At 38.2% G+C, this 27,904-nt stretch overlaps 1 protein-coding gene across 6 annotated transcripts in view; it reads left to right on the top strand.

Moving 5' to 3' along the window:
• Nucleotides 1-27,904, top strand: part of NKAIN2 (sodium/potassium transporting ATPase interacting 2) — an 850,734-nt gene that overhangs the window by 778,268 nt on the left and 44,562 nt on the right. The window lies entirely within an intron of this gene.

Genomic DNA, 27,904 nt, shown 5'->3' with positions numbered 1-27,904 from the left:
CAGGGTAATGGAAATATATGAGGACATAAATACTTCAAGGGAAAGAGGAACAGTAAAATAAAATGTGATTTAAGGTTCAAATGGTCTGTGAGGGCTAATGAATGTGGTCTAACCCTGAGCCTAGATCCTGTAGAAGAATAATCTTGGTACTGTATTTATCTCCATCCATATCCTATTTGATATTGGCATTAGATCAATTAGCATTAAACCTTGAGTATTAAAAAAGTTGCAGAAATATTGGCTATGATAAACAGTAAGCTCAACTATTTTTTAAAATTTTTGCTATGCTAGGCATAATGCCTGCCATTTTAAAAGTTGTTACGTAAGCAGTCTAATTAAATAAGTCAAGATAGTATGAACACAGTTCTTCCCCTTGGGTAATAAAATATAACAAGGGAAAAATGAAAATACCTTTTAAAATAAAATAATTTTTAAACATTTTTTATTGACTTATAGTCATTTTACAATGTTGTGTCAAATTCCAGTGTAGAGCACAATTTTTCAGTTATACATGAACATACTTACATTCATTGTCAAATTCTCTTTTGCTGTGAAATAAAATCATTTTTAATCTCCAAGAGTGGTTCGATAATGTATGGCTTCAAAAAATGCATTCCCTATTTTTAGTCCACAAAGCAAAATCATAGTATTATCTTGTAAATGCAATATTTTGGGGTCTAAAAGTGGAAAAACAATGGAAATTATATTGTCACACAATTTAGCAATATGTCATACTGTTCTTATCAATCACAAATTTTGCAACTTCTCTTCACCTAGACTGTGCATCTATGAAGAGCAGTTACCAGAAGACCTTAATTGGCATCCTGATTCTGAGAGTCATTTGGGGAAAATCACTTAATCTCTTTCAGTCTCATTTTTGTCGTAACAAAATACAGCTCAACATCTCTATTATAACATTGTTACAAGAATTAACAGATAAATTGTATGAGAAAATGATCTGCAACTTGCAATGTATTGCACACATTAGTGATTATTTATATCTTTGGGTTTTTTAATGGATTTTTTTCACAATGATTCCCAGTGACTTTCAACTCAAAATTATGTTCATTAATTCTTAAATTTTTATTTTTACATAATGCTTATGACTACCAAAAACAATTACTGAAAAATGTGTAAAAACTTATCATCATCTGTTCATATTTTGATTCTTGAGGTATTGGCAGCCAAGCATGGACCGAATTTGATCTTAAGCCATTTAGAAGTTCTGTTTTCTTCCCTGTGTGTGTGTCTGTGTGTATCACCCTTCACAGGTAACTGGGAAGTGACTTACAGTGGTGGCTTACAGAGCATTGTGGCCAGAGGCCCTTTCATACTGTGATCATTGAGAGGCATCCCTGGTGATGTTTGGGGCCAGCATAGGCCTACACATTCCACTGTCATTGAGGCATATCTCTGAGGGTACTGGGGGAGGTGGAAGGCATGAAGGCTTAGTTGACTGTGTTGAGGGCCTGAGAAGAAATGTAGGGGCACCATACACAACTTGAAGATGGGTTGAGTTTATGATCTTTTCAACCAGGCCACGAATGGAATCAAAGGCTTAGCACCAGCAGCACCCTGACTCCCAGGCCAGCAGAAGAACAACACACTTCATGACTCCAAAAGAGCCTGGGTGTTCCTGCTGCCTCTGTGGGAGATGGTCGGTTCTCCTAAAGGGACCTCATGGTGTCTGAGTAGCCCCCTCACAATTAGTGTGTAATGGCAGAAGGAAGGTGGGTGGGAGACAGGCTGCTCCAGTCATCAAGGAAAGCCTGGGACAGCTGTGAGTGCCCTGTGGTCTTGGGGGCGCTCCTCCAGCTTAGTTTTGTCTGAGACAAAGGGGCCGAGAGAGGCACCTGGTTAATGGCTGGTGCTTCCATTCGTGCCCAGACGTCAATTATATTTCCTCTAGTGTTCCCTTAAAGGTTCCCATTCAAAATAACCAAAGGTTGGTTACCCCTCTTCTTCCCTTTCCATCATCTCAGTGTGACTGAAGTGTGCAGTGTATTATAATAGCTAGGGAAGGAAAAGTAGTAGTAAGGAGCCGGTAGTGAAGGCATGGTTAGTTCATAGCCCGCATAGTCTACACCCAGAGAATCGATGTGTGTAAGTATTTATTTATTCCACCAAATATTTCCTGAGTGCCTAATTAGTACTAATCACTGAGGGCCAAAGAATACATTAGAGAACAAGACAGACAAAGATCATACCCTCTGGAGCTCACATTTCAATGAAGGAGACAGAAAATGAACATATACATAATACAATGTCAGGCAGTGACAGGTGCTTTGCAGACAAATAGAGAAATGTACAGAAACAAATGAAAAATGTTGGGAGGGGTTTGATCTGGAAGGGCAGGGAAGACATCTCTGATGACACTGGAGTCAGGACCTGAATAAAGTGGCAGTGAACCATGTTAATATCTACGGAAAGGAAATTCCAAGCTAAGAGGAAAGCAAGAGTAAAGTCCAAAGAAGAACAGGAGTTTGTCATTCTCAGGAAACTGCAAGATGGCCAGTGTCTGTGAAGAGCTGTGAGTGAGAAGCAAGCCCGTAGGCGATAGATCTGGGGAAGAAGCCAGATCAAGTGAGATGGTGAAGGCTGTGATAAAGACCCACTAGATTGGATCTAATTATATAATAGGAAGATTTTTTTTTTTAAGATTTTGAACCACAGTGTAAAGAATTCATTATGCGAAGAGTGGAATTCCAAAGGGATACCAGTTTGGATGCAGTCAAATTTAAGTTAGCTGAGAAAAGATGATGTCTTAAACCACAGTGGTAAAGCAGAGGAGCAGCAAAAAAAAAATGTTCAGATTCTGGCTATATTTTGGGATTTGCCCCCAATGGCCACATGAGAAGAAGAGAAATCACAGATAACTCCTAAATAGATAACAGTCAAATAGTGATGGTATTTATTTAGATGGGAGAGATGTGAAGGAGCCGAGTCAGTAATTCTGGACTGAACACAGCAAGTTAGATGTCTACCACACAGGCCAGCACAGATGCTCAGCAGGCAGGTGGACGTATCAATCTGAGCTCAATGGAGAGGTCGGTGCTGGAAAAAAGAAAATTGGGGTTCATCAGCATTTAGATCCAAAAGATTAAATATTAAAAGATAATGACTCAGTTTTGCCGTTAAAATTCATTCAAAGAAGAAGTAGAAATATGGCTGAAATTGTTCGCTGGTGTTACAGGAGCTACAACTCAGGATATTTAAGTAATAGAGATGAATGCTGAAAATAAGACCAGCATGAATCACAAATACTACGCTACCCAGGCTCTGACTTATCCGCTACTGAAGTACAAGGCCCCTCAGACAGGAGCGCAATGCGTGCTTATCTCTGACTAGAAACGCTAAGTCAGGTGAGAACCAAAAACGAGGGGCTGAACTTGCACTGAACCTCAGGGCAAAAGCAGCTGAGGACGGCTATTGTCATTATGTATCATGATTATGATTCCGTGTTGCACCTTCTTCTTGCAATCTGCGAAGGCACACTGCTTTATAATTGATTTTACTAATCCATCACAGCCTACTCTCTTTGTGTGCTTTTTGGTCTCTTTGATTGTCCTAATTCATGTCTATTTTATCATGTAAGCCACTGTGATCCTCCTTAGAATACAAATCACAGAAACAAATGTTTTGTAATAAGCAAGTTGAGTCAGTTAGTGGGTAAGCAGTACAAGTTTAACTTGATCGGTGAAGGGTAGAGGCCTCGGGAGGTTCACTGACTTGCCTTGTGCCGCCAGCAAGCCAGCAGCAAGCGTGGAGCCCTCGTATCCCCACAGGGTCAGCATCAGGGCTGGGATGCTGCCCTCGCTGACTCCTGACTTCCTGTAAGCCACGCCGTAGCTAGGCTCTCAAATGCAGCAAACAAGACCTCCTTGGGATCCTGTGCGCCCCTGGCTCTGATTTTATCACTTAGACAGATTGCCTTTACCTGACTCCTTCAGTCACAAATACACTGGGTCCTCCCCTCCCCAGCAGCTTCCACTGCAGTCCCCTGACGTGTGCCTTTTCAGCCCTCCATCACACCCTGACCCCAGAACACCACCCCAGCCATGGGCCTCTGTGTGCCTGGGGTTCTGCTCCCTGGAAGAAGGTCAGATTTTAAAAGCACAGAGCTATTTCTTTCAAAAGAGACGATGGAGATTTTATAACATGATCAAAATATTAAAAATATAACTCATTCAAAAAGTCAATTCCTTCAGAATTCAGAAGCGTTGGTCTGAGCCTCCAAGAGGAGGGACCGTGTGAGTGTTTTTCACTGCTTCATACTTGGCTTCCGGCATTATGCCCGGCCCGTTGTGGGCCATTGATAACAGGCACCGTGGCATCTCAGAGGCAGGCATCGTGCAGACTCTGGTGTCAGATCCAGTGGGACAAACCGTAGCTCTGCCCCTTCCTGGCCATGTGACCTTGGCAAACTACCTAACCTCGCTGTACGGAAACATCCTAGTCTGTGAAAGCAAAGAGCACCTGCCCCAAAAGATTTTTGTCAGATTCAGTAAACCACGACACAAATAAAACTTAGAATGCCATAAGCCCTCAACGTGTTGTAAATATTGAAGATGAATTATTTAAGATTTGAGAACAATGTGTGTGTGATGAGTTAAAAATCCCTGCCTCCCCATTTATTCCAGCTTTTATTTATTTTTTAACATTTTTTATTGATTTATAATCATTTTACAATGTTGTATCAAATTCCAATGCTTGTTATACATGAACATATATATATTCATTGTCACATTTTTTTCTCCTTGGGCTACCATAAGATCCTGTATATATTTCCCTGTGCTATACAGTATAATCCTGTTTATCTATTCTACAATTTTGAAATTCCAGTCTATTCCACCTTTTAAAGTTGTGCCATGTGTGGAAAGATGTAGCCAGCTGTTTCTGTTCTCTTTCCTGTTTCTCCCCTTCTGTGAATTCCTTGACCCTTGAGAGGCCGTGTTGACGTTAGAGAAGTTAGAGGTATTGTATTGGTAAGCTCTCTGTTCCCCAACCCAAAGAAGGGGATATTATCCATTCCTGTCAGTCTATTTAGCTTACTGTTCAAGATTCTCAGACATTCAAGGCAGCCAGAGGAGATGAGGGGCGGTGGACTCACTAAATTCACAGACAAAGATCACAGCCAGAAGAATGTGTTTGCAGAGTCAATGGTATTTATTAACTTATAAAAATGTTAATAATGACTCATTTATCCACTTCTAGTGAAAAATAAAACTACCCAGCAGACAAGGTAATTGTGACCAGTTGGTTTTATTAGGAAAATTATTGGGAAAATATACATTAAAAAGCAAGTTACAGCAAGAAAAATTTTTATTTCTTTTTTTTTCTGCTTTTCTCTTTTCTTTGAAGATGAGCTTGGAAACAGAGCACAGTGATTATTCTGATTAATGGCTGATGGAATTGTAACAGGGTGGCCTGATTCATCCCTTTGTACTGCAGGGATAAATCAGAATAATATTTTTGGTGCCACTGCACACAAATTTTCCTGTCTTATGTACTTTTGTGCTAGAGGAATACAGACAAATTCTTACCCTCTGGACTTTTATTTTTATTAATTTGGTGGGAAGAGGGGTGGATCTGGATTACAGGAAGACCATTTGAGTCACTTAAGATGGTGAGTATATATAACTTTCCTGGTTACATTGTAGTAATGCCTCCATCATATTTCATCCAAATGACTTTGATTGAACTTGTGACTTTCTAAATTTCCTCTGCTACTCTGTTAAAAAAAAAACTAGTAGGTCTACATCTGTTTATTTTTTTCTGTTTTCTCTCAAACTTTGGGGGTATGGAGAGGTCCTACTTTATACCCATGTAATGGCCATCAGACATTTCCAGAAAGCTTGTAATTTAATAATTAACTCTCAACCATCTCGAAACCAAATAACATAACGCATAGTCCATTTTATGCATTTGGGGTCACAGAGGGGCCCCGTCAACTGATTAAATGGTGATGCACATCCTTTCTATTAAGTTAACAATGGTGATGATTAGGGAACACAGAGATTTCAGCAGAGATGTTTTTCAACATCTTCTTATCAGCACTTTCCTATTGGCACTAAAGAGATAGATGCTATCCATTTAGAAACATAAAACTAAAATGTTTTCCAAGAAGTGTCTTCAAGATGGTGAAGTTCAAACAGGGGAGATGTCGTCCTTGGCTACATGTTAACTCCATTTTCCAGTAAAGGGCAAAAGTCCCTCACAATTAACAAAGATTCTATCAACTCATAAAATGCCTGGCTTGGATGCCAACCACTTTCAGATTGCTGCGAGATCTTTGGATGCACTTCTGATTTTTTTTCCCCAATTAATTTTCTTCAGACACCTATTACTATAGTGGAGAAGATAAATTAGTCTAATGCAGGATACTGTAAAATGTTCAATTACTGCAAAAGATATGGCCAGGTCCCAAAGGAAGGAATTTAATCAAAACTAGATTGAAATGGGAAAGTGAATGACAGAATATGTAAATATTCTCACATAAAGTTAAAGATGATTTGACAAAAAGGCTTAAAAATGAAAATATCAAAGTAGATGTACAAACACATAGAGGCATTCAATTTGTCCATCACCTCGTGGGATTTTAACAAACGTTTAATGTGACAAAATTTCTGAGACTTAAATTTAAAGATGAATCTAATATTTAGGATATTTGTCATTAGTGGAAATTTTATAGGTATCAGAAATTTACTAAAATCTTGTATTTTGAACTATGAATTTCTAATACTTTTTAAATTGTCCTTGTTTTTCAAAACAAAAATTATTGTAGAATTAAAAACATGATAATATTACAAATTTTCAAGTTTCTTTCTTGCTTTTAAAAATTATTTTAAAAACTGTTTACTGAGATCTGTGGTAATATCAAATTTAGAACAATCATAGATACTGAAATAAGAACACACGTATCTCCAAAAAGGATATGAATGATTCACTTATTTCTCAATTGTATTTATGTATATTCTTTACTTAGACATTGCTGTGTTCCAAAGATCAGACAAATCATTAGTCCATAAATCCATATAAACATTCTCTCTTAGATTCCCCAATTATCAAAATGATAATAATAATAATAATAATAATAATAATAATAATAATAATAATAATATAAAAATAGGTTATGGAGTTATTCATTAATCTTGAGACATCCTGTGGCATAAATGGAAAAGAAAAGTTGAGTTATTAGACAAATGTCACTCTTAATGTTGAACAATATGGGGATCTTTTCAGTTCCAGGTATCGAAGAGAATCAAAATGAAAAGTAAAAGATATAGGTTATTGAATTGCTAGTTACTTCTTGTCAGAATGGTTTACCAATTGTATTGTAAATCTCTCATTGGCTGTCCAGCAATTGGGTATAAGCCCTACTTTTCAGATCTCTGCTATACAGGAAAGCAGTGTCGCATACTAGGAAAGAGCTAGGTTTTGGTATGACACACTTGCTTTTTCAATGACAGGTCTGCCTCTTACAGCTGTGTGATCTTGGCAAGTTATTTAACCCATAATATAGCTTATGGTAAGAGCTGAAATTCAAAATGGTGACCCAGAATCATAAGAAAAAATTAAAATTTTCTAATCCTCTATTTATGAAGGTAGGAGAAAAGAGAATTACTGTCCTTGATAGGTAGAGAACATTTAAGTCACTGAAAATAATGATATGATCCAAAATGGGGAAAAAATGGAAAAAGGAAAGTAATAAGACTAGTTTAAAAAGAAGTATAGGGAGCTAACAGTCTTCCCCTTCACCAGTGACCAACGTATTTATACTTATTGTGCCATGTTGACAATAAATATTATTCAGTTATTAAAAACATAGCCTAGAGAATTTTTTAATGACAGTGAAAAAAGTTTTTGACATATTAATGTTGAACGAAAGAGGAGGATAAAAAACTATGGAATTAAATCCTAATTTCAGAGGAAAATTTTATATCTATATCTATGTACAGTAAGAAATTTTTAAGAATGCAGAGCTCTGAATTGTGGGACTATACCAGATTTAATTTATTTCTACACCTTCTGCATGTCCCAAGTTTTCTACAATAAGCATTTATTACTTTTTAAATCATAGAAAGAAATTTTCAGGCCATGAAATAAGAAAACTTCTAGACTTGGTTCTACCATTAATAAGCTAAGTGACCTAGGGGAAGTCACTTAATCTCACAGAGTCTCAGCTTCCTTATCTATAAAATGAGAAAATTGAACTTGATCACCTCCTAAGGATGCTTTCACTTGAATAATTTTATGAATCTATAATGTATTCCTAACTGTGTGATAGCCAAAGAAAATAAAGACTAATTGAAGTATTAGTAGCAACAAAAGTTATCTCATATGCAGTAAGCCTAGTAGGCATTTTTAGCAAACCACAACTCAGTGGCTACTTCTCTCTATGAATAATATCTTCAATCAATTTATAATAATATTACATTTCCAAAATAATTTTAACAGCAATAGTCAATACTTTTATATAATAGCTCATAAGATTTGTAGGACAAAGGCACCCAAGGTGGAGACATGTGGCATAAGATCAGAGCTGGGGGACACAGTTACCTGATGGTGACCTCCAACAGGACTCTCAGTTCCCAGAATCCCATCAAATCGTGTGTTGCTTTCTTCATTGTGCCATTTTCATAACCAGTGTTTCAGAAAACACTGTTTTTCTATGATTTGGAGGATTCTTCCAGTAATGACTTTGTAGCCATAATTAAGAAATATGTTAAGCCTTCTGTCAATTAACTTAACTGATGTGAAAACCTGACTGGTCCAAAGAGGAATGGTTTTCCCCAGCTGCACCTTATCAGAGAACAGCTTAGTGTAAAGGAGAGAAGTTATGCTGAAGCCAGAGCTGCAGAAATGCCAGAAAAATTAGCACAAGCTCCTAGGACAGAGGGTGAAGAGGGAAACGTGCTCAGCTACTGGGTGAGTGTTACTTAAACAGGAACTATTTCAAAAACTTTAATTGATAGGATGAATAGTTGCATGCATTTTTGCAATGTGCAAGTTTCTCCAAAGAATTGAGCCCACAGAAGAAATGGTGGAGGAGGACCTACATACAAACAGAGAGTCATTGGCTGCTGCAAGGATATTCCTTATATTTTTCTATAATGTGGCTTCCTGAAAGTATAAAAAACTCAGACCAAATCAAGAGCTGAGAGAGGACAACCCCGACTTCCCCTCCTTCCCTCTATTTTCACCTGGTCTAGTCTTGATAACTTAAATTCTAGACCAGGGCTTCTCAAACTCTCTCTCTCTCTCTTTTTTTTTTTTTTTTTTTTTTTTTTTTTCATTTTCCCAATCCATCACAGCAGATGTTTTTATAAAGTGGAAGAAAAATAAATTACTACGAATATTAAATTTAAAAAACATTAAAATAAGCCCATTTTTATTACTGTCTTCAACAGCCATAAAATCACTCTGTCGATTTGCTATAAAGTTTCTTAACATTTAGCTCTGCACACTATTACAACAGACCAGTAACACTCAACTCCCAGACAGGCGCTTTTGAACAGCACTGTCATCAGCAATTACAGTAAAAACTTAACTCAGCTTTTTCCACATTGCAACTGTTTATAGTTTGGCACACCCTCATTAGACTGGGAGGTGCCGGGCAAGTATTTATTGAATGAATGAATGAATGAATAAGGAACACAAACATTTCTGCTAATATGTATCACACCTTTCTACCCCCTAGGGTAGCTGGTATGCTCTCCTCACTTCCTTCAAAAGATTCCAGAATATAGCAGACGTGGCCTTTTGGTTCCTGCTGTTCCGAGATCTTAAAAATGCTGGACTCTTGCACTTTTATTTTTGGGTTTCTCTCTTTTCCCTGTTTGGTTTACTGCACCTCTGTGAAAATATTTCATATCTCTTCTTGGCACCATTTAATGCTTCCCTCAGCGCTGACATTAAGGATACAAGTGTGTCAGTTTTCTGTTACTGCAGTAACAAATTACCATAAACTTAATGGTTTAAAACAACAAAAATGTATTATGTCACAACTTCTGTAGGTCAGAAGTCTAACACACAGTCTCACTGAGCTGAAATCATAGCATCAACAGGGCTGCATCTCGAGGCTTTCAGGAACAATTTGTGTCTTTTCTTATTCAGGTGATTGGAAGAATTCAGGTCTTAGAGGTGGCATGCCTGAGGTCCCCGTTCCCTTGCTGTCATCTGAGGGCTATCCCCAGCTTCTAAAGGCCACCGGTTCCCTTGGCTTGTGGCTTCCTTCTACATTGTCAAATCTAGCAATGATGGGTGGAGTCCTTCTCATGCTGCATCTTTCTGGCCATCACTGAAAAAGGTGCTCTGCTTTTAAGGGATTGTGCGATCACACCGGGCTCACCTGGACAATACAAGATAATTTCCCCAGCTCCAGGTGTGTAACTGCAATCATATCTACAAAGATCCTTTTGGCACATAATGTAACATGTTCACAGGTTCCAGGAAATGGGAGGTGGCACATTTAGGAGCCTTATTCTGCCTACCACGACAGGAAATCCATGAATTTATGCTGGATAAAAACTTAAAAACATACATCAGTACCTTTACATTTTTGGATGAGATCCTAATTATATGAGGACTCCCCAGAAAGGTCAAAGAGCCCTTATGGTGGGTGGGGTCTCTGCTGGGATCATCCTGGTACGCCGACCTTTTTGGATTGTTCTCCAAATACTCTTCCAGTTCCAATGCAGCCTCCAGATAGCCACCATAGATAACCCACACCCTAGTCCTCTGTCTAAAATTCTTTATTGTAGATACAAATTCTGCAGTATAAAATCCAACTTATTTTGTCTGGCAAACCTGATAATTGATAAATTGGGCCCATCCCACTCTTGAGCCCCTATTCTCACGATTTCTAATTCATGGCCTCCAATCCACCAAAACTCTTGCAAAATTCTGTTCCCTGCTCCTCTTTGCATGTGCTCTTCTTCCTGCCTGGATGGAACTTTCTCTGCTCTCCTTTTTGGGGACATGTGGTGTAATTGAAATAGAACAAGCCTGGAAGTCACTTTGGTTTGAATGTAAACTACTCACCCTGTTACTTACTAGACCTGAAGCTGCCAGATGCCTCCTTGGCCTGGGGAGTACAATGTGATTAAAACCTACTTTGCAGGGATATTTTGAGGCTTTCAAATAATATACATAAAAGCATATAACAGATGTCATACGATAGACCTTAATTAAATGTTATTCTTTTGCCCTAGAGAACCTCATTCTTCCTTCAGGCCTCGGCTCACCATGTCTTCTGTCAAGTAGTCCCTGATCCCTCGAGTCAAGCTTCAGCCTTGGCTCGTCCATAACTGTGTGTATTTAGTTCTGTCATTTTTAGGGTGAAGTCTATACCTCTCCACGCCGTCTAGTATATTACGAACATCCTGAATGCAAGAATGTCTTGTTTATCACTTTATTCATAACACTTAACCAAAGGTACAAGTTAGTCATCCATGAAAGATTTGGATGGATGGAAGGATGGATGGATGAAGGAGTTAATGTAGAACCTAGAGTGGTAACTAACACACAGCACATACTTAATAAATATATGCTGAATTTAAATTAAATATATCTGTTTTGTAGGCATACTATTCTGACTATGTGTTATTTTATCTTTTTATCTTTTTCACTGCCTTGCTTACTCAGTGGCAATTCTTGTCTGTTTGTATTTTTATCCCTGTAACAATAGTAAATTCCTAAAAGGTTGTGTCTTTCATTTCTCTGTTACCTTCATTCATACAAGCCTATGTATTCTATACTTAGTGAGTGTTCAGAGTGGTCAAAAAAGATACTACAATTTTTTTTAAACTAATATTTAGGCTTTCTAGGTAGACAAGAGCTGACGCTCTTGGTGGTGCACTTACTAAGGGCTGACCTAAATACAATGAGAAATATTTGGGTATTTGGTGTCATCAAAGCCACCAGTGTTTGTTAATTGGCCTTAGCCAGAGAAAAAGTAAACTTTCTAGTAACTTTAGACAGGAGAAGGTTTTACAATGTTCAGGAAGGTGCCCTGTGAAGTTAAGCTCGTATCTTCCCACAGAAACTAGAAGATAGAGGTGCTGTCTTCCTTGATCATTACTTTTCAAAGGGATGGCTCCCAGGACCTTGAGAAAGACATTCCTATGCTATAAAATTGTCAAGAAGCTTTTAAAAAAGATTTATATCCCAAAGGGACAGAGAAAGAATTTACAAATGTAAGTTTTCTCAAGTAAGTGGTCAGGGGCATAGAGTCTGGAAGAAGTGTGTCTAAAGTTGAGTCAAGCCGAGGGGAATGTAAAGGCCCTCTTGGTTAGTGGGAACCTAAGTGTGTATTTCAGGAGGGATGAGTTAGAAATGTCCCTTGAAAAACAGGTGAAGCATGGGTGAGTGAATTCCTTAATGGGATCTATCCATCTTGGTTCACCTCGGCAGTCTATTGACATGCAAACTGAACCTAGCAAGCCCTTGGCTGAGGTGGAGCAGGTATATGCCCAAACCCTTAGGTGCAAAGGAATACTAGGGTTAAAAAATAGATTTTTAAACTTGACATCATGTGAACATATATACAAAAGTGTCTATATTTCAGAAAATATTATTGCTTCAGAAAATGTTACATAGTTTTGTTTTTCAACTCCCATTTTCTCAATTAAAAGGCAGCGGAGGGCACAACCCTCTATCTGGCCCACATCCTCAGTTCGTTCCTGTTCTTCTAATGGCAGGAAGAGATGAGATAGAAGAGGAAGCCAGGGTAGCACTCTTGGGAGAGATTGTGATTGACCTCAGGCATCTTCTGGAAGAATTTTTAAATCCTAGTATCTTAGGCAGCTTTCCCCTCTACTCTTCACAGTTACACTTACTCAGAGCTGCTGATTCTGCAGTTCCCTAAAACATACTCTAGGCATTAAATGAAAAGTGGAGACTGAGGGGAAAACAGTTATTTGCTTCTCTTCTTCCCAGTTTATATTCTTTTAATTTCTTCAGATTTTCTTTTCTTTTTCTCTTTATTCTTACACCCATTCACTCCTTATTATTTCCTCTATTCTGAACATGATCAACTTTCCTATTATCAAAATGATATTGATTAATGATATAGTGTGTGTGCATGCCTGTCTGTTTGGAGAATGTGATGGTTTATATTAACCAACCAATTTTGTAGAGAAGCAATTCCACAGTTATCTCACTACTACTTAATGACTGCTTGGCAGAGCTTGGCCAGAGTTCTGGTTGGGTCAGCAGAACTCATGCACATCTCCCTATGCTCATAAAACAATGATGGGTTAGACAAAAAATATATATGTAAGCACACATTCTATAAAGGTAGAAATGAATTCTGTTGATGAAACAAGTGAATTCTATTTATGAAAAAAATCTACTTATGAAATTATACTTATGAGATGAATTCTTTTTGTCTAATTGATATTTTTTTAAATGTTTATTGAAGTGTAGTTGATTTACAATGTTAGTTTCAAGTGTCCAGCAAAGTGATTCAGTTATACATACACATGCATATATACATTTTCTGTGTCTCCTAGACTACGCATCAACAGAATGAACAAGAAAATATCCAAATTACTCATCCTCGCTCTCTTGTCCTCTTGGCTCTTAATGCCCATATTCAGCCATAATTTTTAAACACTATTTTTTAGCCAGTTTTCACTGAAGAGGTCAGGTGAGGTTAGGGTCTTTATAGTAAGTCACACTCTATCAGTGTGAAATTGTGTCCTATTCGTCATTTCTCGGTTAATTAAGCCAGATATCGCCTTAGAGATCTTTCTCATGTGAAATTGGAAACTGGCTTCATGTTAGTGATTGTACCAAAATGGGCTTTAAAATGTAAAAGGCTCTAATCCTCTTTTAGAAGGGCAAGTGTTTCATGTCACCTTGTCTATAGAGCGGAATCTCTTTCTGAATGAAGGACGCAGCTTTGCTAAACTGCACACTCTGATTATAAATCAACTAGTACAATAACAGTACTGCAGACACAACCTCCTAAGATAATCTCTTTAGCACAAAATTGTATTCAGCAAGACGAAAATCCTAACGAGAGTGTGATTTCTATCGGGTTAGCTTTTCATACGTGCCATTTCCACTAAGATTTTTTTCACATTCCTATTGCCAGTTCAACCTGGAGAAAAATGGCTTAGGTTCTGATCAGGGTTCACATGCATGGACCACAATGAGTATAAAGCATATGAGGATTTATATCAAGAGTCACAATTCCTAGAGATTACAGAGTAGTCCAAGAAAGGAGATAAAAATGATTAGAAGGCCACGATTGGCCCTTGAACACGACTAAAGGAACTCAGTTGCACAGCCGGGCTCCATCATGCCGGTGAAGAGTAGGGGATCTCTGAAGAGTGCAATGTCAGAGGAGAAGCTGAAATTGTTTAGTGTTGCCCCAGGGAGGTGTAATTGGGGTTAATGGGATGATATTCAACAAAGAAAAATTCAGGATGTATATCAGGAAACACTTCTTAATAATGAGGTCTTTTATAATATTGTCCCACTGGAAGTATTAGAAGCCCTTTTGTTTGAGTCATTCAAACTTCAAGTAGAAAAATATATGGAAAAATAGGCAGTAAAAGACAATCTCATACCAGTCCTCAGGGGATGGATTACAGAGCACAATCAGATCTTCCTTAGCGCTAATTTCCATGACTCAGTAAATCCCTCAAAGGCTTAATTTTCAAAACACTTGTTCGATTGCTTCTCCTGTGCACTTGCCTCAGTAGCAGGTTCCAAGTAACTGAGCTTGCAAATTCTGCACCGAAGCTATTGAGAGATTTGCCAGGGAGCCTTGGAAACCTGAAGTCAGTTGGGATGACCTCAGCCAGTATTTACGGTGGTAAATGTAGTTAATGTAAAACTCAGTATAACAAACAAAGTTCTGAAGAACGCCACCAGCAAACTGAACTAATTGGCACACTGAATTCCTTGTCTCACTTGATTTCTCATCACATCCTTTAATTCATTAAATTGGAATTTATTCAGAATCTCCTATCTGCTGGTCACTGAGTAAATGCTGGGCATAAAAACTGAAAATATTAAATAAGGTGTTCCTTATTTGATTCTTCCATCCACTTTGAAATGCTTTCTGGCTACAGATTATGTCTCTCCTGCCATTTCCTGCTCTGATACCTAAGCCAGTGTCTGGCACATATATATTTATTGAGTTAATTAATACCCACACTTGAGACTAACACATTTGGAGAATTACCTTAATTTGCGTAACGAAACTCATTTTGTGCCTCTTTGTCAATGTACTCATTAGAAAAGATATACAGTTGACCCTTGAAGGACAGGAATTTGAACTGTGAGGGTCCACTTATAGGCGGACTTTTTTCAGTAGTAAATCTAGGATACTACACGTGGTTGTTTGAATTCAAGTGCGGAACCGTGGATAGGGAGAAATTGCAAATACAGAGGGCCGATTATACATCATATGCGGATTTTCAACTGTGGGGCTGGCGGGGTGGAGGGGTGGGGGGAACGGGGTTAAGCATCTCTAACCTCCAGCCATTGTTCAAGGATCAACTGTATTTTTTTTTAATTAATTAAGCAACCAAACAAAAGAAGTGATGGCTTAGGTGTGTTACCCAAGATCTTCCACCTCTTTTTATTCCAAAATTTCTGGATTAGAAGACCCAAAATAATAGAAAAGCCAGGGCTGGCTGCCTGAGGCCCTTTCCTCATTGTTAGTGTGACAGTGAGGCAGTAGGGTCAGGAAAAGTTCTTTCCTCCACTTTTAACACGGGATATTTTAAAGTCACTGGAGTAAACTCATTTGTATTTCTTTGGAGAAGCGGGGAAAGATTAGGACCTAGGACTTAACCTATCCTGCCACTACGACCAGCTCTGCAAATTCCCAAAGTCAAGAATGCTAGCCCTCTATACGAGTGGATACTAAAAGAATATTTATATGGCAGAAGGGCAACTTACAGTAAGGAAAATCAAGACGTGCAATGACGGAATGTACAGTAGATTAGAATGGTGGCATTGATTCGACTGTGAGCTCTGGTGATTTTCAGACTGTTGAAAGCCGCTCCTTTTTTCTTTACTTTTGGTTCCTTTCATGTCATTGGTCTCCTTCATATTATGTATTATAGAACTGTCATTTAGTTTTGTTTCTTTGCTCTGTGGTTGCAAAACACGTTTAAGTATTTTAAAATCGTTGCTTTGTTTTTAAATTTTATTTTGGCTCTCATAGAGTTTTCGATCTTTTTCTACAGATGTTCAAAAATCATTTGCTTCACTTTTGTTTTTTTCTACTTTGTATCTATATTTTTCATGAAATCAGTGTGAAAGAAAATTTAGTGAATTGTCAGAACTCTGTGTATTCATTTGTAATCTTTTTTTAATTCTGTCCACTATCCTCTTTTTATTGGCAAAGAAGAACTCTGCTGCTAACAAACTGGAATTTTATACTAGAGGTCATTTTATTCCACTAGGTTTAAAATATGTATTTGAAGCATCATTTATTTAGGTGGCCTCTGATGCGATCATCCTCTCGTTTTCCACATTTGTTTTTCCTGCATTTCTTTTTGTTCAACAGAGTATAGACTTGTTCGTGGTTTTTGACACCTTATTTGCTTTGCCATGATATTGCTCTGCACACCTCAACATTCCTGTCACTGTCATATATTGATTCATATTGAAATCTACTGGAATATCTGTTTTCATTTCTTCCCCAATTTTCCAAAATACATGTACTTTGTGAAAGGTTCACAAGGTACCCTTTATACTTTATTCAACTAAATATTCTCAGGAGTTGAAGAAAATAATTTTTCTTTAACTGATAGGTTCTTAACATGGGGTTCTTGAAGACTGAGAAGAAAATGATTCCATGTTTTGCTTTCACTAGCTTGTAACTGAAACATAACATTTCTTTCTACAATAAATATGGGTGACACAAAAAGATTTTCATAGGGCATTACAATTATTGTCTAGATCTTGTTATTTATTGTGTTAGTAAATGTGCACCTCTACTAACCACGATGACTTTTTAATATTTTGATTATTATAATTCTGTATAATTGATTTTCTCTGTAAGTCTTTCAGTTTAATTTTTATGCTTTTAAAAACATTATTCTGAGAAGGTCCATAAGCTCCACCAGACTGCCAAAGGATTCTATGAGTTAAAAATGGTTAAGAATCCATGCTTTAGAAGGAGTCTATAAATTACTCAAGTACAGAGGGGGAGGCAGAGAGAACTGCCTTGTATTACTGCTTCTCCTTGCTGTAAGAAACCTGTATTTAGGCTTGTGCTTTGCCTACTAAACCATCTATTTCTGTATTTATCAGACTTCTTTGAGTCGATGCCTCTGAGCCTTCCTAGACAGCTTCTTATCACTTGAAAGTTGACTGCAAATGGATTCTTTTATTTCGTTTACCCTGGAGTCAAACAGGCAGGAGGAAATCGGGTTGAGAGGAGTAAAGCAGACTAAGGAAAAATTCTATCAATTAAATGTTAATGCAAAAAAACTTTATTTATTCTCTTGATTTTTATTACTTCAAGGTGAAATTCAGCATTAAAGACACTTATCACAAGTTTGCCTAAATGCTTGCAACTTTCTGGCATATCCTTTAACTGAGTTCCACGAGGGATAAAATGTAAATATATAGTTTCCACTTAACCAACCTCCAGATAATATTTTTAAAGGTAATGAAATAATGTCTGAGTACCTCAGATGGCAGCTGCTGTAGAAGTACAAACTACAATCATTATTATTTTCATAAATATTTGGATATTCGGATCTCACGGAAACATTTACCATTCTTTGCAAATGACCTGAGCATAGGAAAATGCAATCAAGGCAGGTTGCAGTAGAAATAACCTGCTCCTCTTCCTTTCTGTGAGAAGGAATAGAGGCTCAGTAAATAGCGTGCTGAAATCCCAGTGGCTTTAACCAATGAGACCCTGACCAGTTTGTTCAACAATATTTAAAGCTTCCCTTAGTGATTTCACTGCGTTTACAGAGACACCTCAACAGTCAAGGGGGAAATGTGTGTTTTGCTGTTTCTTGGCTCACTTTAGCACCTGGTTTTATCAAGCTGCTGCACAGCCCTTCTGTCCTAAAAGATGCCTGTGTGACTTGGATACCATTTCATATAGTCACACAGGACCCGCTGATGTCTCGCCAGTTAAATTATCTTCCCCAGCCTTTATTCCTGCCAAAGAGGTCCAGGCTGAGATTAGGTCACACTCCTCTTAAGATGTTCTGTGAAAGACTGTGGAAGGCCTGCTGGCGAATATGAACATACACAAGCCTTCATGCCTGGTCATCCCAGCCTCCGTGGTCGACAACCGAATTTCTTTGCAGAAGTTCCTCCTCTTCTGTACCACCACTTGAATCTCTAAAAACTGAAGTGTTCTCTTTAATGTTATTAAATTAAATTATAGTGCTACCAAAAAAACATGTGGTAAATGTGGGATTTACGATTGCTGCTCCAACTGAATTACACATCAGGCCAGGAGCTGAAAGGGAGCTCTTAAATTGGTCTTCTTACGGGGCTCTGGGGAAATCAATAATTGATTCTACCTTGTGTCTTTATGAAGCCGTCCCTATCCTGCTACACGTCTAAAACAAAATTAAATTTTTGTGAGCTATCTAGATATTTGCTGCTTTGTGTTTTGCATCCTGCCCTTGACCTCAACTTCTTCTTTCCCCATCAGAATGTTTCGTGAAGACACAACTAAAATAATGGGTGTTATTTTAAAAGAGAATGAGGGTATGATAACTGAGCTTTTAGCTGATTTCACATTATCACCAGGGTGCTAGCTTTCTAAGCTCTGGACTCTCAGGAGACCAGACAGCCTTCTCTAAGACACTTGCCCAAAGTACCTCTTAAGACTTTTGAGATTGTCAAGATGAACTTTACTTTTGTTGCCCAAAATGAGAGGAAAAGGCTCCCAAGTTGCCTCGTAATAGTAGACACAGAGACAAGAAGCCCTGGGGGTGTGGTGCTTGATTCCACTCACAAATATTCCAACTGCTGAAACCTAATCGTTCTCTGACACTTGTCCCTCCCCCTCCCCTCCGCCACCTACTAATAAAACCGCAATCATGGGTCATGTATCTGCCTAGATTACACTCTGTTTCTGCTGAGACATTCAGACCCTTAGTGCTCTGTTCCAGCACCCCTGAGGGAGCGTCCTTACATTGGGGACATGCTGCCCATACGGCAGTTCTCGCTTAAATGTTTACTTACACAATTTCCGGCATGGTGGAATGTTGTCACGAAGGAAAGACAGGCTCTAGATTACATGCTTTTCCAGAATTGTCTCCCTTTATTAAGTACTCTCACTCCAAAGGACACACTTGGTGCTTCACACGTCTCAAACTGTGCTTCATGCCCACTTCCCATGTTACTTCGGGTGTTAATGAGGGAGAAGGGGAAGGAAAAGGCGCAACACTGTTCGCGTTCCTGATTTTTTGGCACTGCTGTTTCAAGACACTTCTCGATGGAATATAGATTTTGCTTTGCAATTCCATAAGATCGTATTCCATGAAGAAATACTCAGGGAAGGAGGCAACAGGATGTGCTTTTGCTTTCATGGTTAAGGACATTGTCATATTCAAATTCCACATGAATGTTCTGTATGTTTTACTTTTAAATCTTGGAGAAGGGGTATGTGAGATGTCAGATGCTCAAAAATGCTTCCTTTTTCCCCTTGCCGGCTCCCCCCGACTCCTTCTCTCATACACGCACGCACACGCACACACAACTTGTAAAGATTCTGCAGGGCTTTGCTTCCCACCCAGGTCTTCTCAAGCCCTGTCTTTCTGTCATGTGCTCCCTTTCCTTGCTTTCTCCATATCTTTTCTCTATATCCTGCCATTCTAGGCAACCAGACAACTTTACAAAATGCTTAGTGATACAGGTCCCAATAGTTTACTTGCTAGTTTTAATTATGCTAGCTAAAAATAAAGTGAAATCACAGCTATGTTCAGATATGTAAAAATTAAATTACCAATGACTAATAGAACCAAGCACTAATATCCTTCTATAGGTTAAATTCATATTCTAATAGAAGGCTTGCATGTTTTCTTTCAAATTCCTAACTGGTTCCTGCCTTCCCTTTCAAACCCTGCTCCCACCACACACTGACTCAAGGAGTTCTAACCCCACTGATTTTTCTCTCTGGTGCTCAAATGATGCCAGACTTTTTCCTACCTTGGGGCCTTTGCATATGCTGAGCCCTATACCCAGAAAGCACTGTCGCCAGATTTACACATTGCCGGTTCCTTGTTGCCAGTTAGGTCACAGTTTAAATGTTACCCTCTCAGGAGAGTCTTTAATAATATCCAACTCAAATACAGTTTTTCTCGCTCTTTTTTGTTATTGAAGTATAATTGATTTATAATATTGTGTTTAGTTTCAGGTGTACAGCAAAGTGATTTAGTTTTATATATATATACATATATATTAATTTTCAGATTTGTTTCCATTATAGGTTATTACAACGTATTGAATATAGTTCCCTGTGCTACACAGTAGGTCCTTGTTGTTCATCTATTTTATATATAGTAGTGTGTGTCTATTAATGTCAAATTCTTAATGTATCACTTCCCCCTCTTCCTCTTGGGTAACCATAAGTTTGTTTTCTATGTCTGTGATACTCTCCCAAACATTATTGAATCTTTCTTTAATTGTTTTCCATTTTATTCTCTCTGTGCTTCAACTTGGATAGCATATATATTGTGCTGTTTATGTATGTTATTAAACTACAAGTTTAATGATCCTTTCTTCTGTTGTTACATAGAGTGTGTTGATCCCATCCAATAAATATTTTATTTCAGATTTGTATTTTTTGGTCCTAAGGTTTCTATTTGGTTCTTTTTACAAATCTCTCCTGAAATTCTCCCATCTCATCATCTATTATAAAATTCTTTCTGTATAGTGTCTTTAACACATTATTAATAGTTTTAATTCTTTATTACAAAATTCCAAAATCTGGGTCATATTCTACTCTGTTTCTATTTTCCTCTTTCTCACATTTTCCTATTTCTTCACATGCCTATTAATTCCTGATGTATTCTAGACACTGTAAATAATATGTTGTCAACTCTTAAGATTTTGTAATTTCACCTGAAGATTACTGAGTTCTTTTCTACCAGGGAGTTAAAATGACTACCAGATTATTTTCAGTTTGTAGGGGTTGATCTTATGTGTGGGACTATGTTGATTTATCTCCTAATCCAAGGAAATTACTTAGTCCTTGATGTAATCTTCATGTGGAACATCTGAGTATTTACCAAGCCCCTTAAGCTTGGCTAGATTTGAACTCCAAATTTCCTTACCTTTGTTTTTAAAATATCTTCTCAGTTCTTTTAGCCTTCCAGCTATTGTTTTCTCCCTGGGCAACTTGGAACATCATATGCATATGTGCAGTGAAAGGGTAAACCAAGGACTGGAAAGAATTTTGTAGGTAAATTTTGTTATCTTTCACTGTTGCTCTCTCCTTTCCAACACTCTGGAGATCCTGAACTCATCCTCTGACCCCTGAAGCAAATAAGGCTGTGGTTTCCTATGTCAGTTTTAGGTGGTGCACCTTTCTCTTGCCCATTTATTTATTGGACCATTCATATTTTATTTGTATTTTTGTCTGGCTTCTTCTACTAAAGTATAATCTCTAGAAGAACAGATTTCTCTACCTGGCACTACTATATTTCAGCACATGATGTCATGTATAATACCTAGTAGATATTCAAGAAATAATTACCTGACCTGACTATTAATATCTTACATCACACCATATGACAAAGGCTTTATGTTAGTTAAAATCATAATCATGTTAATCTTTGCAATACTATTCAAAGTAAATCTTTGTGTCCAAGACATTTAAAATAAAAATGCTAACTATTTAAAGAAGATGTCTTTAAAAATTGCATGTAAATTTATATTATTTTTAACTTGTATACCACTGTAATCTGCGGAAGTATTGAATATAACAGACCAGGATGGAACTAATGAACCCTTTATTAAGGTTCCGCATCCAATTATATTGCAAAGGAAGCATGTACAAACTCTGCATTTCTGTCAGTGTGGAGAAGTAATAAATTTTCCCTGCGATAATGCTGCACAGCCCCTCAGCTAACTTCTTTCCTCTCCATCTAGACATCAGTTTAATCTGTCATCATAGCAGCACTCACTGGCCATTCTGTGAAGCATCCTTCCAACGTAGCTTCCAACCTTCACTATCAGAAAAATAACAGATCAGGGTAGTCTGATCCTACAGAGCTTCTTAAGCCAAAAAAGTGGTATCAAAACCTTCATATACAACATGTTTGAGGTAATTACAAACAGATTTCAATCACCAAATACATCTTCTCAATCGCTTCCTAGATAGAGGAATCGTCTACTCATACTTCAAATTTTTCTATCTAGGGTTAAAAAAAAAAAAAAAAACTCTTCGGTTTGATTTTCTCTGCCTTATTTGCAGTATTTTAATAATCGAAATGGTATATGAATTACAAATGCAGCCCTTGTCCTCAAATGGGCTGTGCTTCTTTCAGAGATGGAAATATTGATATAAATGTCATTTAAATACCCATTTTTTGGCTTCACATTTATGAAGATGTTTTTGGGTCACAAAAATTATTGGAATTCACTCACCCCCTCAGGAAATATTTCATTCTGGTCATAACATCACATTTTTCCTCTCAAGCAAAAGAAACAGTCCACAGTCATATGTTGTTTCTTTCTTTAAGCCACAGTTTCTAAATTGAGTGTCTAGCATTTATAATCAACTGCTTCATTTAATTAAGGTCGATTTTAAATGCTAGGCATTCATGTGATGGGCTGCGAGCAGCCTGTGGTTTTGTTAGATCTACAGCATAAAGAAACAATTTTTCTTACCCTGATCCTATAGCTGTCTGGGAAAGGTGACACACGGCGAAACATAGTGACAAGAAAGGCTACAGCTGCCCTAGGCCGTCAGATACCAAAGCCAGATGATTAAACCATTCTGTTGTAATTCCCCAAAGACAAAGCAGTAAAAAAAAAAAAAAAAATGTTTAGAATACTTAGTGCTAAAAAAAAAAAACTCTCCAGAACAGAACTCACACATTCTGTATGTGCTTCTGTCCCTCCAACTCCCATCCTCTGCCTCTGTCGTTCCTGCTATTACATTAATAAAGAATTCAGAAAGGGAGAAATGATCACTTTTTAAGTGTCTGCTTCCTGGGAATTCGTGTCTTCATCTGTTGTGTGGGAAGATCAACCAGATTAACTTCAAAAGAATGTAAAAGGGCTCAGAGTTTCCCATGTCTTCCCATGAGGGAGACTGTTTTCCCGCTTTCAAGTCACCCGCCTAAGAGATACACTCATTCATTTTCTTGGTTTTTTCTTATCTATTGTTCTAATTCAGGCGCATGAAAGCAGAAAACGAACTGAAATTATATTCAAGGCTGTTGAGATTGCTGGATTAATTACAAGGGACTGATGGTTTTACCTGGCAACTTCAAGACCTATTTGCTTTTTTAAAAAGAAAGCCCTTAATCCTAAATCTAACATGAAGAGTCACACCTTGGGGAGACCATTCTCGGTCCGTGGAGCACACTCTAAATGACACTCCTGTTTTACACTTAGGAGCAGGGAAGAAGGAGGAATGGTCCATGCAGGCTTAATTCTCACCTGCTGCTGGAAATTCAGGAGTTAAGTCCTTTCCTTCAGTGTCTTCCCCCCGTGGAAGGCAGGCTGCAGTCCTCTCTAGAGACGCATTCTGTCAGCACTTCAATAACTCCCTCAGATGAGAGGAGTCACGTTCAATAGGGGTTAGAGAAAACAGGGAACATATTTGCTTTAACAGGAGAAGAGGAAGACATTAACAAACTAAACTGCTCCTTTAAACATATGGAAGCACCAAGTTTTAAAGTTCAAAATGCCTACCTCCATCTGCAATCTGGTGCTGGTTCCCCCGTACCTCGAGCAAGCTCAGCCCTCCTCCGGCCGGGCTCTGCTTCCCTCCTGCCAGACAGTCCGGCCCCTGGGAATGTCCTACTTGCCGCTTATTGGTCTCCATTCACACTCTCAAACTAATTTCAGTCTTTCTGAGAAAGGAGGTAATAAAACTTCACTAATCTCTTAGCAAAATTCTAGCTGTGTATTTGCGGACAATGTGCTGATAAACACCTTAAAATCCCATCTGGATTTCCGCACAGAATTGGACCTCCTGGAGTGAGGTATTAAGGGATTTGGCTTCCATTTTTTTTAAGGATGACAATGTCTTTTATTTTAGCTGCCTCTGCAGGTCATCCATTTCCAGATTTCATTGTGTAGTTTACACATTTAATTTCCTTTCTTCTCTTTCTTTTATTTTTTCCCGTTTTCTCTTTACTGCCTAAAATTTGCCTTTGCTTCTTAACTGCCCTCTGATTCATTATTTCATCTCCTATCATCTGAGTCTACCAGAGGCTACTTAAAAGACTATTAAACCTCCAGAGGACTGAGTGGCACTCTCTCATTAGGCCAATGATTCTCACTTGTTTTCTGTCTGATGCCCTCATTGGGGCTTTCTTTCCACGTGTACCCTTGTCCCTCCTTGACTAAAATAATATCCAAAAAAAAAATAAATAAATTATCCACAGTTCTTCCTTTTGCCACATCAGGAGAACCACTACGTTGTGAAAAAACAAACAGAACAAGAGGAAATCTAGGAATAGCCCTCCTCACCATTACTTAACAACCACTGGTTAGTCCAAGTTTCAGTTTTTAAAACTTCTCACACCCCTCCACGGCTTCCCTGAAGTCCCACGAGCATGTTGGCCAGTCCAGCAGCCCTTGTGTCTAATTGCATCCAGAACCAACAGAAAAATGGGTGTTGTCTAAGACAGCTTCTTTACTATAAGACATTTTGAAGAACCTGTACCTTTAAAGTAGTTCAAAAAGTATTCTGATATGATTTATCTAGTTTAGGCTATGTTTAAAATACAGTTTGAAATTGTTTATAGAAGGATTAAATGAAAATTTGCAAAAGATGTGAAATTTTTAAAGTGTCCATGCCAGCAATTCCATTCTAAATATGTCCTAAAGAAATAATTAGATAATTTAACCAACAGGTATGTTTTAATAGGCTGTCTTTAATGGAAAAAAATTGAAGCTACCTGAAAATGATAGGGGATTGAGTGAATTATACTGATATATATAATGGAGAAAATATAACCATTACCCCAAAAATGATCAAGAGTTCTATTTATTGTCATTGAAAGAGTTTCATGACATTTTTGCTTAGAGGAAAGAGTGGGCTCCCAGCAGCATATATAATACAGTATGTAACATTTTTCAAAATTATAGGTTTATATGTATATTATAGATACATTTTAATGGATAGATAGGTTAATAGATAAATAAATAAAATAGGTAAGAGTATGTTGACAGAGTAAGTATATGGCTGAAGTATCAGTAATTTCTATTTTTCTAGTTTATGTGTAATGAAACTAGCTTAATTATGAACTTAATGAAATTTAAATCCAAATTTTAAAAAGAAGGTTTTCTCTCATAAAGTAAGGACCCCAAACAAAGACTGAAGAGCTGATGTCTAAGCTGAGTGTTGAAGAAACAGGAGGAGTTCTCAAGTTGAACACAAGAGTTCCCTTTCAGGCCGAAGGAAGAGCAGGGACAAGGGCTGTTAGAGGTGGAGGGAGCTGTAGGAGAGAATGGCATTTATGAACAACTCAAGTTGCTCAGTGTGGCTAGAACGTACAGTGCAAAGGAAATCAAGTTGGTATGGTAAGCAGGAGGCAAATCTTGAAATACCATATGTGCCAGTGAAAGAGTTTGAATTTAGTCCTGAGAGAATATGAACGCTTCTTTCGAAAGAAGACTGACATGATGAGATTGCATTTGCAGAAAGATCACTCCGGCAGCACTGTGAAAAATGAATTGGCAACTTATTGCAGTAAACTCTGCAAGAAATGGCAAAGTCCCAGACTGAAGCAGTGGCAATGTGTTTGGAAAAAAGAGAACAGAGCTTATAGATACTGAGTAAGTAGAAACTTAGGACTTAGTAAACTGGAAGTAAGGCTGCAGGTGTCAGCAGTAAAGCTTGAAATTCAGGCGAATGCCATGGAATAGATAACAGTGCAATTTGCTGAGACAGGGAGTACAAGAGGAGGGCAGGAGTTGAAGGCAAAGAGGACTCAAGACTGAACAAGATGCATTTGAGATACCCCCAGCTCACCCAAGGGAAGATGCCCATAGGCTGCTGCACACTAGAGTCTGGAGTACTGGAGGGAGATCGGGCAGCAGATATGAGTTTGGAAGTCTTCCCATTTGCAGCCATGTTTCTGATGGATTATTCTGTACTTGTGTCTTCATATGACTTTCATACCACAAACCAGAGCAATCAGATTTTCACCTTCTTCTCTATGTGTAATACTGTTCTCATTGAAATTGTATCCAAAGTTCATAGACAGTACAAAATGTAAAAATGAATACAGAAGTATGTGAAGTGAGAAGAAAAGAAGGCCCAGGAGGCAACTTTGGAATCACAATTACTTAATGTTCTGTTAATAGAAAAAGAACTCGGAAAGAAGACTGAAATTTATCAAAAGGTGGGAGAAAAACCAGAAGTGACTGTCATCACTAAGGTGAAGGGATGTGAGAATTTCAAGACACTAGGCATTTTTCAGTGGTGTTGGAACTGAAGCCAAGCCAAGTAATCGTGATTTGCCCATGACAAATATTAAATATTGTCCATGGTCTCAGCATCCTGAAAGTCATCGGATATCATCTTGTTACCGAAACTCAGGTCCAGCTGCTCACCACACGAAAGCCAATAGTCAAGAGGCAAGTGTTGGTGGAAAGGAAAGTTTTCTTTATTCTAGAGGCTGGCAACTGGGAGAGAGGGTGAACTCATGTCCAAAGGCCAACACCCCTCTACTGATCAGTGGGCAAGAGCTTTTAAAGGGGCATTCCAGGGATGTATAGGCAGAGGGAGGGGGCTACCTAAGACAGCAGAGACAGCTCTAAAAATCATCTTGAAATTAGTTATGTGGCAGCCTGAACAATGGCATCTTAATTTTTTAAAGTACAGTTAATATTCAGTTCTAGCATCAGTTTGTTCCCATTTCTTTGAGGACAGTTCTCAGCCCTGTGGCAGCTTATGTCATGGCTACAGTCTGGTCATCGTGTAGTTAACTTCTTCCATCTTGTGAGGGTTTCAGTATCTCTAAGACTAGCCAAAGGATATGGCTCAGAATATTATGTATGGCCCTTGAGGAGAAACTAAAGGTCCTTGCCTTTGCTTGATGACTAAACTGTTATTACTTTGTTTTGCTTGACTATTTCCCTTTGTTTCTGTGTTTTATTATTTCTCTGATTAAATTTATTCTGTGACTAAAGTTTTTCTACAGACAAGAGACAGGCAGAGGACATGGAGGGTGAGGTCTGTCCTGGGAAGTACCCATAGGGTCCTTCTCCATTTCAGTCTTAGTGAGAAGAGTTTTAATAGAGGAGAAGATAGAAGCCCGATTTCTCTAGATTGTGGGGTGAAAGACATAAAGAGCAAGTATGAAATAATCCTTAAAAAACCTGGTTGCAAATGGGAAAGAGAGATAGACAGAGGCAGACATAGATCAATGGAAGGCTTTTTAAATTTTCAGTGGCTTTTTCCTGAGAGGGGAAAAAACAATGGAGTGGGAACATTTAAGGGTAGAGGTGGAGGTAAAAGTAGGTGAAGAAAAAAGGAAGCAGGGGGATCCAGCATCTAAACCATGGTGGAAGGATCAGTTATGGCCCAGAGGATGAAGGCTCCACCTTTAGGGAATCATAGGCCTTCAGGATGGATAGGATAGGGATGGAGGTAGGTTTGAACACAGAAGAGATTTGGTGGAATTTTCTCAAAGTAGGACTCTAGGACCAATTATAGCTTACATTCAGTTTCCCCAAGAGGAACCAGACCCAACAATTTCCATCTAGA

The sequence above is a fragment of the Camelus dromedarius genome, chromosome 6 (genome assembly GCF_036321535.1).
Source record: "Camelus dromedarius isolate mCamDro1 chromosome 6, mCamDro1.pat, whole genome shotgun sequence".
Classification (NCBI taxonomy): Eukaryota; Metazoa; Chordata; class Mammalia; order Artiodactyla; family Camelidae; genus Camelus; species Camelus dromedarius.
Note: the sequence above shows the minus strand (reverse complement) of the source record. Positions and strands in the feature narration are given on the sequence as shown.